The sequence below is a fragment of the Schistocerca cancellata genome, unplaced genomic scaffold (assembly GCF_023864275.1).
Source record: "Schistocerca cancellata isolate TAMUIC-IGC-003103 unplaced genomic scaffold, iqSchCanc2.1 HiC_scaffold_259, whole genome shotgun sequence".
In the NCBI taxonomy this organism is placed as follows: Eukaryota; Metazoa; Arthropoda; class Insecta; order Orthoptera; family Acrididae; genus Schistocerca; species Schistocerca cancellata.
Window position 1 is genome coordinate 1 of NW_026046281.1, and position 14554 is coordinate 14554.

At 56.3% G+C, this 14554-nt stretch overlaps 34 non-coding genes across 34 annotated transcripts; 9 read left to right on the plus strand and 25 right to left on the minus strand.

Annotated features, from left to right (window-relative positions):
* Nucleotides 1–66: 66 nt before the first annotated feature.
* Trnag-gcc (transfer RNA glycine (anticodon GCC)) lies at nt 67–137 on the minus strand. Its single transcript has one exon. It is a non-coding gene; the product is annotated as a tRNA-Gly (tRNA).
* Nucleotides 138–477: 340 nt separating this feature from the next.
* Trnag-ucc (transfer RNA glycine (anticodon UCC)) lies at nt 478–549 on the plus strand. The gene has a single exon. It is a non-coding gene; the product is annotated as a tRNA-Gly (tRNA).
* Nucleotides 550–1140: 591 nt separating this feature from the next.
* Nucleotides 1141–1214, minus strand: Trnai-aau (transfer RNA isoleucine (anticodon AAU)). The gene has a single exon. It is a non-coding gene; the product is annotated as a tRNA-Ile (tRNA).
* A 184-nt stretch (nt 1215–1398) lies between these two features.
* Nucleotides 1399–1469, minus strand: Trnae-uuc (transfer RNA glutamic acid (anticodon UUC)). The gene has a single exon. It is a non-coding gene; the product is annotated as a tRNA-Glu (tRNA).
* A 300-nt stretch (nt 1470–1769) lies between these two features.
* On the minus strand, nt 1770–1841 carry Trnag-gcc (transfer RNA glycine (anticodon GCC)). The gene has a single exon. It is a non-coding gene; the product is annotated as a tRNA-Gly (tRNA).
* Nucleotides 1842–2181: 340 nt separating this feature from the next.
* On the plus strand, nt 2182–2253 carry Trnag-ucc (transfer RNA glycine (anticodon UCC)). Its single transcript has one exon. It is a non-coding gene; the product is annotated as a tRNA-Gly (tRNA).
* Nucleotides 2254–2845: 592 nt separating this feature from the next.
* Trnai-aau (transfer RNA isoleucine (anticodon AAU)) lies at nt 2846–2919 on the minus strand. Its single transcript has one exon. It is a non-coding gene; the product is annotated as a tRNA-Ile (tRNA).
* Nucleotides 2920–3102: 183 nt separating this feature from the next.
* On the minus strand, nt 3103–3174 carry Trnae-uuc (transfer RNA glutamic acid (anticodon UUC)). Its single transcript has one exon. It is a non-coding gene; the product is annotated as a tRNA-Glu (tRNA).
* Nucleotides 3175–3474: 300 nt separating this feature from the next.
* Trnag-gcc (transfer RNA glycine (anticodon GCC)) lies at nt 3475–3545 on the minus strand. The gene has a single exon. It is a non-coding gene; the product is annotated as a tRNA-Gly (tRNA).
* A 340-nt stretch (nt 3546–3885) lies between these two features.
* Trnag-ucc (transfer RNA glycine (anticodon UCC)) lies at nt 3886–3957 on the plus strand. Its single transcript has one exon. It is a non-coding gene; the product is annotated as a tRNA-Gly (tRNA).
* A 592-nt stretch (nt 3958–4549) lies between these two features.
* Trnai-aau (transfer RNA isoleucine (anticodon AAU)) lies at nt 4550–4623 on the minus strand. The gene has a single exon. It is a non-coding gene; the product is annotated as a tRNA-Ile (tRNA).
* Nucleotides 4624–4806: 183 nt separating this feature from the next.
* On the minus strand, nt 4807–4878 carry Trnae-uuc (transfer RNA glutamic acid (anticodon UUC)). Its single transcript has one exon. It is a non-coding gene; the product is annotated as a tRNA-Glu (tRNA).
* A 300-nt stretch (nt 4879–5178) lies between these two features.
* Nucleotides 5179–5249, minus strand: Trnag-gcc (transfer RNA glycine (anticodon GCC)). The gene has a single exon. It is a non-coding gene; the product is annotated as a tRNA-Gly (tRNA).
* A 340-nt stretch (nt 5250–5589) lies between these two features.
* On the plus strand, nt 5590–5661 carry Trnag-ucc (transfer RNA glycine (anticodon UCC)). Its single transcript has one exon. It is a non-coding gene; the product is annotated as a tRNA-Gly (tRNA).
* Nucleotides 5662–6253: 592 nt separating this feature from the next.
* On the minus strand, nt 6254–6327 carry Trnai-aau (transfer RNA isoleucine (anticodon AAU)). The gene has a single exon. It is a non-coding gene; the product is annotated as a tRNA-Ile (tRNA).
* Nucleotides 6328–6510: 183 nt separating this feature from the next.
* Nucleotides 6511–6582, minus strand: Trnae-uuc (transfer RNA glutamic acid (anticodon UUC)). Its single transcript has one exon. It is a non-coding gene; the product is annotated as a tRNA-Glu (tRNA).
* Nucleotides 6583–6882: 300 nt separating this feature from the next.
* Trnag-gcc (transfer RNA glycine (anticodon GCC)) lies at nt 6883–6953 on the minus strand. The gene has a single exon. It is a non-coding gene; the product is annotated as a tRNA-Gly (tRNA).
* A 340-nt stretch (nt 6954–7293) lies between these two features.
* On the plus strand, nt 7294–7365 carry Trnag-ucc (transfer RNA glycine (anticodon UCC)). Its single transcript has one exon. It is a non-coding gene; the product is annotated as a tRNA-Gly (tRNA).
* Nucleotides 7366–7957: 592 nt separating this feature from the next.
* Trnai-aau (transfer RNA isoleucine (anticodon AAU)) lies at nt 7958–8031 on the minus strand. Its single transcript has one exon. It is a non-coding gene; the product is annotated as a tRNA-Ile (tRNA).
* A 183-nt stretch (nt 8032–8214) lies between these two features.
* Nucleotides 8215–8286, minus strand: Trnae-uuc (transfer RNA glutamic acid (anticodon UUC)). Its single transcript has one exon. It is a non-coding gene; the product is annotated as a tRNA-Glu (tRNA).
* A 300-nt stretch (nt 8287–8586) lies between these two features.
* Nucleotides 8587–8657, minus strand: Trnag-gcc (transfer RNA glycine (anticodon GCC)). Its single transcript has one exon. It is a non-coding gene; the product is annotated as a tRNA-Gly (tRNA).
* A 340-nt stretch (nt 8658–8997) lies between these two features.
* Trnag-ucc (transfer RNA glycine (anticodon UCC)) lies at nt 8998–9069 on the plus strand. The gene has a single exon. It is a non-coding gene; the product is annotated as a tRNA-Gly (tRNA).
* Nucleotides 9070–9661: 592 nt separating this feature from the next.
* Trnai-aau (transfer RNA isoleucine (anticodon AAU)) lies at nt 9662–9735 on the minus strand. The gene has a single exon. It is a non-coding gene; the product is annotated as a tRNA-Ile (tRNA).
* Nucleotides 9736–9918: 183 nt separating this feature from the next.
* Nucleotides 9919–9990, minus strand: Trnae-uuc (transfer RNA glutamic acid (anticodon UUC)). The gene has a single exon. It is a non-coding gene; the product is annotated as a tRNA-Glu (tRNA).
* A 300-nt stretch (nt 9991–10290) lies between these two features.
* On the minus strand, nt 10291–10361 carry Trnag-gcc (transfer RNA glycine (anticodon GCC)). The gene has a single exon. It is a non-coding gene; the product is annotated as a tRNA-Gly (tRNA).
* A 340-nt stretch (nt 10362–10701) lies between these two features.
* Trnag-ucc (transfer RNA glycine (anticodon UCC)) lies at nt 10702–10773 on the plus strand. The gene has a single exon. It is a non-coding gene; the product is annotated as a tRNA-Gly (tRNA).
* A 592-nt stretch (nt 10774–11365) lies between these two features.
* Nucleotides 11366–11439, minus strand: Trnai-aau (transfer RNA isoleucine (anticodon AAU)). Its single transcript has one exon. It is a non-coding gene; the product is annotated as a tRNA-Ile (tRNA).
* A 183-nt stretch (nt 11440–11622) lies between these two features.
* On the minus strand, nt 11623–11694 carry Trnae-uuc (transfer RNA glutamic acid (anticodon UUC)). Its single transcript has one exon. It is a non-coding gene; the product is annotated as a tRNA-Glu (tRNA).
* Nucleotides 11695–11994: 300 nt separating this feature from the next.
* Trnag-gcc (transfer RNA glycine (anticodon GCC)) lies at nt 11995–12065 on the minus strand. Its single transcript has one exon. It is a non-coding gene; the product is annotated as a tRNA-Gly (tRNA).
* A 340-nt stretch (nt 12066–12405) lies between these two features.
* On the plus strand, nt 12406–12477 carry Trnag-ucc (transfer RNA glycine (anticodon UCC)). The gene has a single exon. It is a non-coding gene; the product is annotated as a tRNA-Gly (tRNA).
* Nucleotides 12478–13069: 592 nt separating this feature from the next.
* On the minus strand, nt 13070–13143 carry Trnai-aau (transfer RNA isoleucine (anticodon AAU)). The gene has a single exon. It is a non-coding gene; the product is annotated as a tRNA-Ile (tRNA).
* Nucleotides 13144–13326: 183 nt separating this feature from the next.
* On the minus strand, nt 13327–13398 carry Trnae-uuc (transfer RNA glutamic acid (anticodon UUC)). Its single transcript has one exon. It is a non-coding gene; the product is annotated as a tRNA-Glu (tRNA).
* A 300-nt stretch (nt 13399–13698) lies between these two features.
* Trnag-gcc (transfer RNA glycine (anticodon GCC)) lies at nt 13699–13769 on the minus strand. Its single transcript has one exon. It is a non-coding gene; the product is annotated as a tRNA-Gly (tRNA).
* A 340-nt stretch (nt 13770–14109) lies between these two features.
* On the plus strand, nt 14110–14181 carry Trnag-ucc (transfer RNA glycine (anticodon UCC)). Its single transcript has one exon. It is a non-coding gene; the product is annotated as a tRNA-Gly (tRNA).
* The last annotated feature ends 373 nt before the right edge of the window (nt 14182–14554 follow it).

Genomic DNA, 14554 nt, shown 5'->3' on the forward strand with positions numbered 1-14554 from the left:
ACATTCTTGTGGATCGTGCATCTCAAGCGCGCAAGTCACACGGCCACCGCGGGAAAAGCAAAATGATGCATCGGCCGGGAATCGAACCCGGGCCGCCCGCGTGGCAGGCGAGCATTCTACCACTGAACCACCGATGCTGATGCCAGTAGCAATCTTACGCTGCTTCCCGAGCAGGTGTCTCGAGATAAAGTGGGACTGCCGTCAAGCGCCGTAGCATTCTGTCGAGAAAATGCTGCAGACGCTGAATCCTGCACTGTACTGCCTAAAAATGCCGCCAGAAGGCGGTCCTCTGCGTCTTCTTGCGTCGCCGGCGCCGACGCTTGCCAAAGGGTGCGAAATGTGCATGGATACGCCGTCCGAATGCATCCGCATGTGCTCCCCTAGCCTACCTCGTAATGCGCCTAGGGCTACGATCACCATCGGCCGCTGCCGACTGGCGGGAAGCCGTCACAGCGCGGCGTGGGGGCGCCGGGTTGTGCGGTGGTGGTGTAATGGTCAGCATAGTTGCCTTCCAAGCAGTTGATCCGGGTTCGATTCCCGGCCACCGCAGCAGGCTTTTAATTTGTGCGTATGAGTACTTTCGCCACGCGCCGTTAAATTAATGTTTTTCTCCCTCTTACTCGCTACAGACCAGCCTACAGTATGTCTCGACTTGTCTCGACTTTGCTCAGCTGACGCGAGAGCTGACGCTCTCCAGTCGGCCTATATCAACACGACAAGCACGAGAAACGACTGAGAGAGGCAAGAGAGGCGAGGCGCTGGACACACAGCACGCCGCTTCATTACACGGTGGCGTCTCCCTGACTGAATCGGGCTGCAGCTGCGAAAAGAAAGGAGAAAGAAAAATAGGAAGCAAAATTGCCAACAGTACCCTGTGTTCCCATGCGGTCACCCGCCCAAGCAGTGACAAGGGCCAAAGTTGTTACACGTCGGCAATCGGACATTTTCTTTCATTTTCTCTTTGCCGTATGAGAACCAGCGTATTCAACATAGTGTGGCCATTGCCGAGCGGACGCTGTAGCGCTTCCCGACAAGTCGGGTTCGGATCCTCTGTCAACGTCCACGCAGGGCGATGATCTTTTGGTCATCACACTCGCCAGCTGAAATCGGCGCTGCCCTTTCGTAGTAGTAAAAGCGTACTGGCCCGTGGGGGGATCGAACCCACGACCTTCGCGTTATTAGCACGACGCTCTAACCAACTGAGCTAACGGGCCTCGACGCGGACGGTTGCTCAGCCCTACGCTGGAAACACGTGGCATGAAGCCACACGCCACTTCTAGGGTCACCGTGTGTCTGCTCCGCTCGTCCATGTTCTGCTGGCGGTCATGAAACAGTAGCTGTATTGCGAGCAGCACGCACAGCTGAAACTTGAGACGATTTCGTGTGGAAAAAATTCCGTTCCGGTACCGGAATCGAACCAGGGCCTCCTGGGTGAAAGCCAGGTATCCTAGCCACTAGACCACACCGGATTTGGGCGTTCGTTCGACGGATCGGATGGTCTCTCGCACATTTCGTGCCGAGTCCCGCGTCGGCACCCTTCTCTCTTTGCGAGCGTCTTTGCGCATACAGACTGGCAAGGCGCGCACCTCAAAAGTCTCAGAGCAATGCTTTTGGCTTCTTGCTCTACTGGGAGAAGAGGAAAAGGAAAGCTGTGGGGAACCGCGCGTGCTGCGTTCTCGGTTCTTCTCAAGGGAATCCCGCTATACATTCTTGTGGATCGTGCATCTCAAGCGCGCAAGTCACACGGCACCGCGGGAAAAGCAAAATGATGCATCGGCCGGGAATCGATACCCGGGCCGCCCGCGTGGCAGGCGAGCATTCTACCACTGAACCACCGATGCTGAGGCCAGTAGCAATCTTACGCTGCTTCCCGAGCAGGTGTCTCGAGATAAAGTGGGACTGCCGTCAAGCGCCGTAGCATTCTGTCGAGAAAATGCTGCAGACGCTGAATCCTGCACTGTACTGCCTAAAAATGCCGCCAGAAGACGGTCCTCTGCGTCTTCTTGCGTCGCCGGCGCCGACGCTTGCCAAAGGGTGCGAAATGTGCATGGATACGCCGTCCGAATGCATCCGCATGTGCTCCCCTAGCCTACCTCGTAATGCGCCTAGGGCTACGATCACCATCGGCCGCTGCCGACTGGCGGGAAGCCGTCACAGCGCGGCGTGGGGGCGCCGGGTTGTGCGGTGGTGGTGTAATGGTCAGCATAGTTGCCTTCCAAGCAGTTGATCCGGGTTCGATTCCCGGCCACCGCAGCAGGCTTTTAATTTTGCGTATGAGTACTTTCGCCACGCGCCGTTAAATTAATGTTTTTTCTCCCTCTTACTCGCTACAGACCAGCCTACAGTATGTCTCGACTTGTCTCGACTTTGCTCAGCTGACGCGAGAGCTGACGCTCTCCAGTCGGCCTATATCAACACGACAAGCACGAGAAACGACTGAGAGAGGCAAGGAGAGGCGAGGCGCTGGACACACAGCACGCCGCTTCATTACACGGTGGCGTCTCCCTGACTGAATCGGGCTGCAGCTGCGAAAAGAAAGGAGAAAGAAAAATAGGAAGCAAAATTGCCAACAGTACCCTGTGTTCCCATGCGGTCACCCGCCCAAGCAGTGACAAGGGCCAAAGTTGTTACACGTCGGCAATCGGACATTTTCTTTCATTTTCTCTTTGCCGTATGAGAACCAGCGTATTCAACATAGTGTGGCCATTGCCGAGCGGACGCTGTAGCGCTTCCCGACAAGTCGGGTTCGGATCCTCTGTCAACGTCCACGCAGGGCGATGATCTTTTGGTCATCACACTCGCCAGCTGAAATCGGCGCTGCCCTTTCGTAGTAGTAAAAGCGTACTAGCCCGTGGGGGGATCGAACCCACGACCTTCGCGTTATTAGCACGACGCTCTAACCAACTGAGCTAACGGGCCTCGACGCGGACGGTTGCTCAGCCCTACGCTGGAAACACGTGGCATGAAGCCACACGCCACTTCTAGGGTCACCGTGTGTCTGCTCCGCTCGTCCATGTTCTGCTGGCGGTCATGAAACAGTAGCTGTATTGCGAGCAGCACGCACAGCTGAAACTTGAGACGATTCGTGTGGAAAAAATTCCGTTCCGGTACCGGGAATCGAACCAGGGCCTCCTGGGTGAAAGCCAGGTATCCTAGCCACTAGACCACACCGGATTTGGGCGTTCGTTCGACGGATCGGATGGTCTCTCGCACATTTCGTGCCGAGTCCCGCGTCGGCACCCTTCTCTCTTTGCGAGCGTCTTTGCGCATACAGACTGGCAAGGCGCGCACCTCAAAAGTCTCAGAGCAATGCTTTTGGCTTCTTGCTCTACTGGGAGAAGAGGAAAAGGAAAGCTGTGGGGAACCGCGCGTGCTGCGTTCTCGGTTCTTCTCAAGGGAATCCCGCTATACATTCTTGTGGATCGTGCATCTCAAGCGCGCAAGTCACACGGCACCGCGGGAAAAGCAAAATGATGCATCGGCCGGGAATCGAACCCGGGCCGCCCGCGTGGCAGGCGAGCATTCTACCACTGAACCACCGATGCTGAGGCCAGTAGCAATCTTACGCTGCTTCCCGAGCAGGTGTCTCGAGATAAAGTGGGACTGCCGTCAAGCGCCGTAGCATTCTGTCGAGAAAATGCTGCAGACGCTGAATCCTGCACTGTACTGCCTAAAAATGCCGCCAGAAGACGGTCCTCTGCGTCTTCTTGCGTCGCCGGCGCCGACGCTTGCCAAAGGGTGCGAAATGTGCATGGATACGCCGTCCGAATGCATCCGCATGTGCTCCCCTAGCCTACCTCGTAATGCGCCTAGGGCTACGATCACCATCGGCCGCTGCCGACTGGCGGGAAGCCGTCACAGCGCGGCGTGGGGGCGCCGGGTTGTGCGGTGGTGGTGTAATGGTCAGCATAGTTGCCTTCCAAGCAGTTGATCCGGGTTCGATTCCCGGCCACCGCAGCAGGCTTTTAATTTTGCGTATGAGTACTTTCGCCACGCGCCGTTAAATTAATGTTTTTTCTCCCTCTTACTCGCTACAGACCAGCCTACAGTATGTCTCGACTTGTCTCGACTTTGCTCAGCTGACGCGAGAGCTGACGCTCTCCAGTCGGCCTATATCAACACGACAAGCACGAGAAACGACTGAGAGAGGCAAGGAGAGGCGAGGCGCTGGACACACAGCACGCCGCTTCATTACACGGTGGCGTCTCCCTGACTGAATCGGGCTGCAGCTGCGAAAAGAAAGGAGAAAGAAAAATAGGAAGCAAAATTGCCAACAGTACCCTGTGTTCCCATGCGGTCACCCGCCCAAGCAGTGACAAGGGCCAAAGTTGTTACACGTCGGCAATCGGACATTTTCTTTCATTTTCTCTTTGCCGTATGAGAACCAGCGTATTCAACATAGTGTGGCCATTGCCGAGCGGACGCTGTAGCGCTTCCCGACAAGTCGGGTTCGGATCCTCTGTCAACGTCCACGCAGGGCGATGATCTTTTGGTCATCACACTCGCCAGCTGAAATCGGCGCTGCCCTTTCGTAGTAGTAAAAGCGTACTAGCCCGTGGGGGGATCGAACCCACGACCTTCGCGTTATTAGCACGACGCTCTAACCAACTGAGCTAACGGGCCTCGACGCGGACGGTTGCTCAGCCCTACGCTGGAAACACGTGGCATGAAGCCACACGCCACTTCTAGGGTCACCGTGTGTCTGCTCCGCTCGTCCATGTTCTGCTGGCGGTCATGAAACAGTAGCTGTATTGCGAGCAGCACGCACAGCTGAAACTTGAGACGATTCGTGTGGAAAAAATTCCGTTCCGGTACCGGGAATCGAACCAGGGCCTCCTGGGTGAAAGCCAGGTATCCTAGCCACTAGACCACACCGGATTTGGGCGTTCGTTCGACGGATCGGATGGTCTCTCGCACATTTCGTGCCGAGTCCCGCGTCGGCACCCTTCTCTCTTTGCGAGCGTCTTTGCGCATACAGACTGGCAAGGCGCGCACCTCAAAAGTCTCAGAGCAATGCTTTTGGCTTCTTGCTCTACTGGGAGAAGAGGAAAAGGAAAGCTGTGGGGAACCGCGCGTGCTGCGTTCTCGGTTCTTCTCAAGGGAATCCCGCTATACATTCTTGTGGATCGTGCATCTCAAGCGCGCAAGTCACACGGCACCGCGGGAAAAGCAAAATGATGCATCGGCCGGGAATCGAACCCGGGCCGCCCGCGTGGCAGGCGAGCATTCTACCACTGAACCACCGATGCTGAGGCCAGTAGCAATCTTACGCTGCTTCCCGAGCAGGTGTCTCGAGATAAAGTGGGACTGCCGTCAAGCGCCGTAGCATTCTGTCGAGAAAATGCTGCAGACGCTGAATCCTGCACTGTACTGCCTAAAAATGCCGCCAGAAGACGGTCCTCTGCGTCTTCTTGCGTCGCCGGCGCCGACGCTTGCCAAAGGGTGCGAAATGTGCATGGATACGCCGTCCGAATGCATCCGCATGTGCTCCCCTAGCCTACCTCGTAATGCGCCTAGGGCTACGATCACCATCGGCCGCTGCCGACTGGCGGGAAGCCGTCACAGCGCGGCGTGGGGGCGCCGGGTTGTGCGGTGGTGGTGTAATGGTCAGCATAGTTGCCTTCCAAGCAGTTGATCCGGGTTCGATTCCCGGCCACCGCAGCAGGCTTTTAATTTTGCGTATGAGTACTTTCGCCACGCGCCGTTAAATTAATGTTTTTTCTCCCTCTTACTCGCTACAGACCAGCCTACAGTATGTCTCGACTTGTCTCGACTTTGCTCAGCTGACGCGAGAGCTGACGCTCTCCAGTCGGCCTATATCAACACGACAAGCACGAGAAACGACTGAGAGAGGCAAGGAGAGGCGAGGCGCTGGACACACAGCACGCCGCTTCATTACACGGTGGCGTCTCCCTGACTGAATCGGGCTGCAGCTGCGAAAAGAAAGGAGAAAGAAAAATAGGAAGCAAAATTGCCAACAGTACCCTGTGTTCCCATGCGGTCACCCGCCCAAGCAGTGACAAGGGCCAAAGTTGTTACACGTCGGCAATCGGACATTTTCTTTCATTTTCTCTTTGCCGTATGAGAACCAGCGTATTCAACATAGTGTGGCCATTGCCGAGCGGACGCTGTAGCGCTTCCCGACAAGTCGGGTTCGGATCCTCTGTCAACGTCCACGCAGGGCGATGATCTTTTGGTCATCACACTCGCCAGCTGAAATCGGCGCTGCCCTTTCGTAGTAGTAAAAGCGTACTAGCCCGTGGGGGGATCGAACCCACGACCTTCGCGTTATTAGCACGACGCTCTAACCAACTGAGCTAACGGGCCTCGACGCGGACGGTTGCTCAGCCCTACGCTGGAAACACGTGGCATGAAGCCACACGCCACTTCTAGGGTCACCGTGTGTCTGCTCCGCTCGTCCATGTTCTGCTGGCGGTCATGAAACAGTAGCTGTATTGCGAGCAGCACGCACAGCTGAAACTTGAGACGATTCGTGTGGAAAAAATTCCGTTCCGGTACCGGGAATCGAACCAGGGCCTCCTGGGTGAAAGCCAGGTATCCTAGCCACTAGACCACACCGGATTTGGGCGTTCGTTCGACGGATCGGATGGTCTCTCGCACATTTCGTGCCGAGTCCCGCGTCGGCACCCTTCTCTCTTTGCGAGCGTCTTTGCGCATACAGACTGGCAAGGCGCGCACCTCAAAAGTCTCAGAGCAATGCTTTTGGCTTCTTGCTCTACTGGGAGAAGAGGAAAAGGAAAGCTGTGGGGAACCGCGCGTGCTGCGTTCTCGGTTCTTCTCAAGGGAATCCCGCTATACATTCTTGTGGATCGTGCATCTCAAGCGCGCAAGTCACACGGCACCGCGGGAAAAGCAAAATGATGCATCGGCCGGGAATCGAACCCGGGCCGCCCGCGTGGCAGGCGAGCATTCTACCACTGAACCACCGATGCTGAGGCCAGTAGCAATCTTACGCTGCTTCCCGAGCAGGTGTCTCGAGATAAAGTGGGACTGCCGTCAAGCGCCGTAGCATTCTGTCGAGAAAATGCTGCAGACGCTGAATCCTGCACTGTACTGCCTAAAAATGCCGCCAGAAGACGGTCCTCTGCGTCTTCTTGCGTCGCCGGCGCCGACGCTTGCCAAAGGGTGCGAAATGTGCATGGATACGCCGTCCGAATGCATCCGCATGTGCTCCCCTAGCCTACCTCGTAATGCGCCTAGGGCTACGATCACCATCGGCCGCTGCCGACTGGCGGGAAGCCGTCACAGCGCGGCGTGGGGGCGCCGGGTTGTGCGGTGGTGGTGTAATGGTCAGCATAGTTGCCTTCCAAGCAGTTGATCCGGGTTCGATTCCCGGCCACCGCAGCAGGCTTTTAATTTTGCGTATGAGTACTTTCGCCACGCGCCGTTAAATTAATGTTTTTTCTCCCTCTTACTCGCTACAGACCAGCCTACAGTATGTCTCGACTTGTCTCGACTTTGCTCAGCTGACGCGAGAGCTGACGCTCTCCAGTCGGCCTATATCAACACGACAAGCACGAGAAACGACTGAGAGAGGCAAGGAGAGGCGAGGCGCTGGACACACAGCACGCCGCTTCATTACACGGTGGCGTCTCCCTGACTGAATCGGGCTGCAGCTGCGAAAAGAAAGGAGAAAGAAAAATAGGAAGCAAAATTGCCAACAGTACCCTGTGTTCCCATGCGGTCACCCGCCCAAGCAGTGACAAGGGCCAAAGTTGTTACACGTCGGCAATCGGACATTTTCTTTCATTTTCTCTTTGCCGTATGAGAACCAGCGTATTCAACATAGTGTGGCCATTGCCGAGCGGACGCTGTAGCGCTTCCCGACAAGTCGGGTTCGGATCCTCTGTCAACGTCCACGCAGGGCGATGATCTTTTGGTCATCACACTCGCCAGCTGAAATCGGCGCTGCCCTTTCGTAGTAGTAAAAGCGTACTAGCCCGTGGGGGGATCGAACCCACGACCTTCGCGTTATTAGCACGACGCTCTAACCAACTGAGCTAACGGGCCTCGACGCGGACGGTTGCTCAGCCCTACGCTGGAAACACGTGGCATGAAGCCACACGCCACTTCTAGGGTCACCGTGTGTCTGCTCCGCTCGTCCATGTTCTGCTGGCGGTCATGAAACAGTAGCTGTATTGCGAGCAGCACGCACAGCTGAAACTTGAGACGATTCGTGTGGAAAAAATTCCGTTCCGGTACCGGGAATCGAACCAGGGCCTCCTGGGTGAAAGCCAGGTATCCTAGCCACTAGACCACACCGGATTTGGGCGTTCGTTCGACGGATCGGATGGTCTCTCGCACATTTCGTGCCGAGTCCCGCGTCGGCACCCTTCTCTCTTTGCGAGCGTCTTTGCGCATACAGACTGGCAAGGCGCGCACCTCAAAAGTCTCAGAGCAATGCTTTTGGCTTCTTGCTCTACTGGGAGAAGAGGAAAAGGAAAGCTGTGGGGAACCGCGCGTGCTGCGTTCTCGGTTCTTCTCAAGGGAATCCCGCTATACATTCTTGTGGATCGTGCATCTCAAGCGCGCAAGTCACACGGCACCGCGGGAAAAGCAAAATGATGCATCGGCCGGGAATCGAACCCGGGCCGCCCGCGTGGCAGGCGAGCATTCTACCACTGAACCACCGATGCTGAGGCCAGTAGCAATCTTACGCTGCTTCCCGAGCAGGTGTCTCGAGATAAAGTGGGACTGCCGTCAAGCGCCGTAGCATTCTGTCGAGAAAATGCTGCAGACGCTGAATCCTGCACTGTACTGCCTAAAAATGCCGCCAGAAGACGGTCCTCTGCGTCTTCTTGCGTCGCCGGCGCCGACGCTTGCCAAAGGGTGCGAAATGTGCATGGATACGCCGTCCGAATGCATCCGCATGTGCTCCCCTAGCCTACCTCGTAATGCGCCTAGGGCTACGATCACCATCGGCCGCTGCCGACTGGCGGGAAGCCGTCACAGCGCGGCGTGGGGGCGCCGGGTTGTGCGGTGGTGGTGTAATGGTCAGCATAGTTGCCTTCCAAGCAGTTGATCCGGGTTCGATTCCCGGCCACCGCAGCAGGCTTTTAATTTTGCGTATGAGTACTTTCGCCACGCGCCGTTAAATTAATGTTTTTTCTCCCTCTTACTCGCTACAGACCAGCCTACAGTATGTCTCGACTTGTCTCGACTTTGCTCAGCTGACGCGAGAGCTGACGCTCTCCAGTCGGCCTATATCAACACGACAAGCACGAGAAACGACTGAGAGAGGCAAGGAGAGGCGAGGCGCTGGACACACAGCACGCCGCTTCATTACACGGTGGCGTCTCCCTGACTGAATCGGGCTGCAGCTGCGAAAAGAAAGGAGAAAGAAAAATAGGAAGCAAAATTGCCAACAGTACCCTGTGTTCCCATGCGGTCACCCGCCCAAGCAGTGACAAGGGCCAAAGTTGTTACACGTCGGCAATCGGACATTTTCTTTCATTTTCTCTTTGCCGTATGAGAACCAGCGTATTCAACATAGTGTGGCCATTGCCGAGCGGACGCTGTAGCGCTTCCCGACAAGTCGGGTTCGGATCCTCTGTCAACGTCCACGCAGGGCGATGATCTTTTGGTCATCACACTCGCCAGCTGAAATCGGCGCTGCCCTTTCGTAGTAGTAAAAGCGTACTAGCCCGTGGGGGGATCGAACCCACGACCTTCGCGTTATTAGCACGACGCTCTAACCAACTGAGCTAACGGGCCTCGACGCGGACGGTTGCTCAGCCCTACGCTGGAAACACGTGGCATGAAGCCACACGCCACTTCTAGGGTCACCGTGTGTCTGCTCCGCTCGTCCATGTTCTGCTGGCGGTCATGAAACAGTAGCTGTATTGCGAGCAGCACGCACAGCTGAAACTTGAGACGATTCGTGTGGAAAAAATTCCGTTCCGGTACCGGGAATCGAACCAGGGCCTCCTGGGTGAAAGCCAGGTATCCTAGCCACTAGACCACACCGGATTTGGGCGTTCGTTCGACGGATCGGATGGTCTCTCGCACATTTCGTGCCGAGTCCCGCGTCGGCACCCTTCTCTCTTTGCGAGCGTCTTTGCGCATACAGACTGGCAAGGCGCGCACCTCAAAAGTCTCAGAGCAATGCTTTTGGCTTCTTGCTCTACTGGGAGAAGAGGAAAAGGAAAGCTGTGGGGAACCGCGCGTGCTGCGTTCTCGGTTCTTCTCAAGGGAATCCCGCTATACATTCTTGTGGATCGTGCATCTCAAGCGCGCAAGTCACACGGCACCGCGGGAAAAGCAAAATGATGCATCGGCCGGGAATCGAACCCGGGCCGCCCGCGTGGCAGGCGAGCATTCTACCACTGAACCACCGATGCTGATGCCAGTAGCAATCTTACGCTGCTTCCCGAGCAGGTGTCTCGAGATAAAGTGGGACTGCCGTCAAGCGCCGTAGCATTCTGTCGAGAAAATGCTGCAGACGCTGAATCCTGCACTGTACTGCCTAAAAATGCCGCCAGAAGGCGGTCCTCTGCGTCTTCTTGCGTCGCCGGCGCCGACGCTTGCCAAAGGGTGCGAAATGTGCATGGATACGCCGTCCGAATGCATCCGCATGTGCTCCCCTAGCCTACCTCGTAATGCGCCTAGGGCTACGATCACCATCGGCCGCTGCCGACTGGCGGGAAGCCGTCACAGCGCGGCGTGGGGGCGCCGGGTTGTGCGGTGGTGGTGTAATGGTCAGCATAGTTGCCTTCCAAGCAGTTGATCCGGGTTCGATTCCCGGCCACCGCAGCAGGCTTTTAATTTTGCGTATGAGTACTTTCGCCACGCGCCGTTAAATTAATGTTTTTTCTCCCTCTTACTCGCTACAGACCAGCCTACAGTATGTCTCGACTTGTCTCGACTTTGCTCAGCTGACGCGAGAGCTGACGCTCTCCAGTCGGCCTATATCAACACGACAAGCACGAGAAACGACTGAGAGAGGCAAGGAGAGGCGAGGCGCTGGACACACAGCACGCCGCTTCATTACACGGTGGCGTCTCCCTGACTGAATCGGGCTGCAGCTGCGAAAAGAAAGGAGAAAGAAAAATAGGAAGCAAAATTGCCAACAGTACCCTGTGTTCCCATGCGGTCACCCGCCCAAGCAGTGACAAGGGCCAAAGTTGTTACACGTCGGCAATCGGACATTTTCTTTCATTTTCTCTTTGCCGTATGAGAACCAGCGTATTCAACATAGTGTGGCCATTGCCGAGCGGACGCTGTAGCGCTTCCCGACAAGTCGGGTTCGGATCCTCTGTCAACGTCCACGCAGGGCGATGATCTTTTGGTCATCACACTCGCCAGCTGAAATCGGCGCTGCCCTTTCGTAGTAGTAAAAGCGTACTAGCCCGTGGGGGGATCGAACCCACGACCTTCGCGTTATTAGCACGACGCTCTAACCAACTGAGCTAACGGGCCTCGACGCGGACGGTTGCTCAGCCCTACGCTGGAAACACGTGGCATGAAGCCACACGCCACTTCTAGGGTCACCGTGTGTCTGCTCCGCTCGTCCATGTTCTGCTGGCGGTCATGAAACAGTAGCTGTATTGCGAGCAGCACGCACAGCTGAAACTTGAGACGATTCGTGTGGAAAAAATTCCGTTCCGGTACCGGGAATCGAACCAGGGCCTCCTGGGTGAAAGCCAGGTATCCTAGCCACTAGACCACACCGGATTTGGGCGTTCGTTCGACGGATCGGATGGTCTCTCGCACATTTCGTGCCGAGTCCCGCGTCGGCACCCTTCTCTCTTTGCGAGCGTCTTTGCGCATACAGACTGGCAAGGCGCGCACCTCAAAAGTCTCAGAGCAATGCTTTTGGCTTCTTGCTCTACTGGGAGAAGAGGAAAAGGAAAGCTGTGGGGAACCGCGCGTGCTGCGTTCTCGGTTCTTCTCAAGGGAATCCCGCTATACATTCTTGTGGATCGTGCATCTCAAGCGCGCAAGTCACACGGCACCGCGGGAAAAGCAAAATGATGCATCGGCCGGGAATCGAACCCGGGCCGCCCGCGTGGCAGGCGAGCATTCTACCACTGAACCACCGATGCTGATGCCAGTAGCAATCTTACGCTGCTTCCCGAGCAGGTGTCTCGAGATAAAGTGGGACTGCCGTCAAGCGCCGTAGCATTCTGTCGAGAAAATGCTGCAGACGCTGAATCCTGCACTGTACTGCCTAAAAATGCCGCCAGAAGGCGGTCCTCTGCGTCTTCTTGCGTCGCCGGCGCCGACGCTTGCCAAAGGGTGCGAAATGTGCATGGATACGCCGTCCGAATGCATCCGCATGTGCTCCCCTAGCCTACCTCGTAATGCGCCTAGGGCTACGATCACCATCGGCCGCTGCCGACTGGCGGGAAGCCGTCACAGCGCGGCGTGGGGGCGCCGGGTTGTGCGGTGGTGGTGTAATGGTCAGCATAGTTGCCTTCCAAGCAGTTGATCCGGGTTCGATTCCCGGCCACCGCAGCAGGCTTTTAATTTTGCGTATGAGTACTTTCGCCACGCGCCGTTAAATTAATGTTTTTTCTCCCTCTTACTCGCTACAGACCAGCCTACAGTATGTCTCGACTTGTCTCGACTTTGCTCAGCTGACGCGAGAGCTGACGCTCTCCAGTCGGCCTATATCAACACGACAAGCACGAGAAACGACTGAGAGAGGCAAGGAGAGGCGAGGCGCTGGACACACAGCACGCCGCTTCATTACACGGTGGCGTCTCCCTGACTGAATCGGGCTGCAGCTGCGAAAAGAAAGGAGAAAGAAAAATAGGAAGCAAAATTGCCAACAGTACCCTGTGTTCCCATGCGGTCACCCGCCCAAGCAGTGACAAGGGCCAAAGTTGTTACACGTCGGCAATCGGACATTTTCTTTCATTTTCTCTTTGCCGTATGAGAACCAGCGTATTCAACATAGTGTGGCCATTGCCGAGCGGACGCTGTAGCGCTTCCCGACAAGTCGGGTTCGGATCCTCTGTCAACGTCCACGCAGGGCGATGATCTTTTGGTCATCACACTCGCCAGCTGAAATCGGCGCTGCCCTTTCGTAGTAGTAAAAGCGTACTAGCCCGTGGGGGGATCGAACCCACGACCTTCGCGTTATTAGCACGACGCTCTAACCAACTGAGCTAACGGGCCTCGACGCGGACGGTTGCTCAGCCCTACGCTGGAAACACGTGGCATGAAGCCACACGCCACTTCTAGGGTCACCGTGTGTCTGCTCCGCTCGTCCATGTTCTGCTGGCGGTCATGAAACAGTAGCTGTATTGCGAGCAGCACGCACAGCTGAAACTTGAGACGATTCGTGTGGAAAAAATTCCGTTCCGGTACCGGGAATCGAACCAGGGCCTCCTGGGTGAAAGCCAGGTATCCTAGCCACTAGACCACACCGGATTTGGGCGTTCGTTCGACGGATCGGATGGTCTCTCGCACATTTCGTGCCGAGTCCCGCGTCGGCACCCTTCTCTCTTTGCGAGCGTCTTTGCGCATACAGACTGGCAAGGCGCGCACCTCAAAAGTCTCAGAGCAATGCTTTTGGCTTCTTGCTCTACTGGGAGAAGAGGAAAAGGAAAGCTGTGGGGAACCGCGCGTGCTGCGTTCTCGGTTCTTCTCAAGGGAATCCCGCTATACATTCTTGTGGATCGTGCATCTCAAGCGCGCAAGTCACACGGCACCGCGGGAAAAGCAAAATGATGCATCGGCCGGGAATCGAACCCGGGCCGCCCGCGTGGCAGGCGAGCATTCTACCACTGAACCACCGATGCTGAGGCCAGTAGCAATCTTACGCTGCTTCCCGAGCAGGTGTCTCGAGATAAAGTGGGACTGCCGTCAAGCGCCGTAGCATTCTGTCGAGAAAATGCTGCAGACGCTGAATCCTGCACTGTACTGCCTAAAAATGCCGCCAGAAGACGGTCCTCTGCGTCTTCTTGCGTCGCCGGCGCCGACGCTTGCCAAAGGGTGCGAAATGTGCATGGATACGCCGTCCGAATGCATCCGCATGTGCTCCCCTAGCCTACCTCGTAATGCGCCTAGGGCTACGATCACCATCGGCCGCTGCCGACTGGCGGGAAGCCGTCACAGCGCGGCGTGGGGGCGCCGGGTTGTGCGGTGGTGGTGTAATGGTCAGCATAGTTGCCTTCCAAGCAGTTGATCCGGGTTCGATTCCCGGCCACCGCAGCAGGCTTTTAATTTTGCGTATGAGTACTTTCGCCACGCGCCGTTAAATTAATGTTTTTTCTCCCTCTTACTCGCTACAGACCAGCCTACAGTATGTCTCGACTTGTCTCGACTTTGCTCAGCTGACGCGAGAGCTGACGCTCTCCAGTCGGCCTATATCAACACGACAAGCACGAGAAACGACTGAGAGAGGCAAGGAGAGGCGAGGCGCTGGACACACAGCACGCCGCTTCATTACACGGTGGCGTCTCCCTGACTGAATCGGGCTGCAGCTGCGAAAAGAAAGGAGAAAGAAAAATAGGAAGCAAAATTGCCAACAGTACCCTGTGTTCCCATGCGGTCACCCGCCCAAGCAGTGACAAGGGCCAAAGTT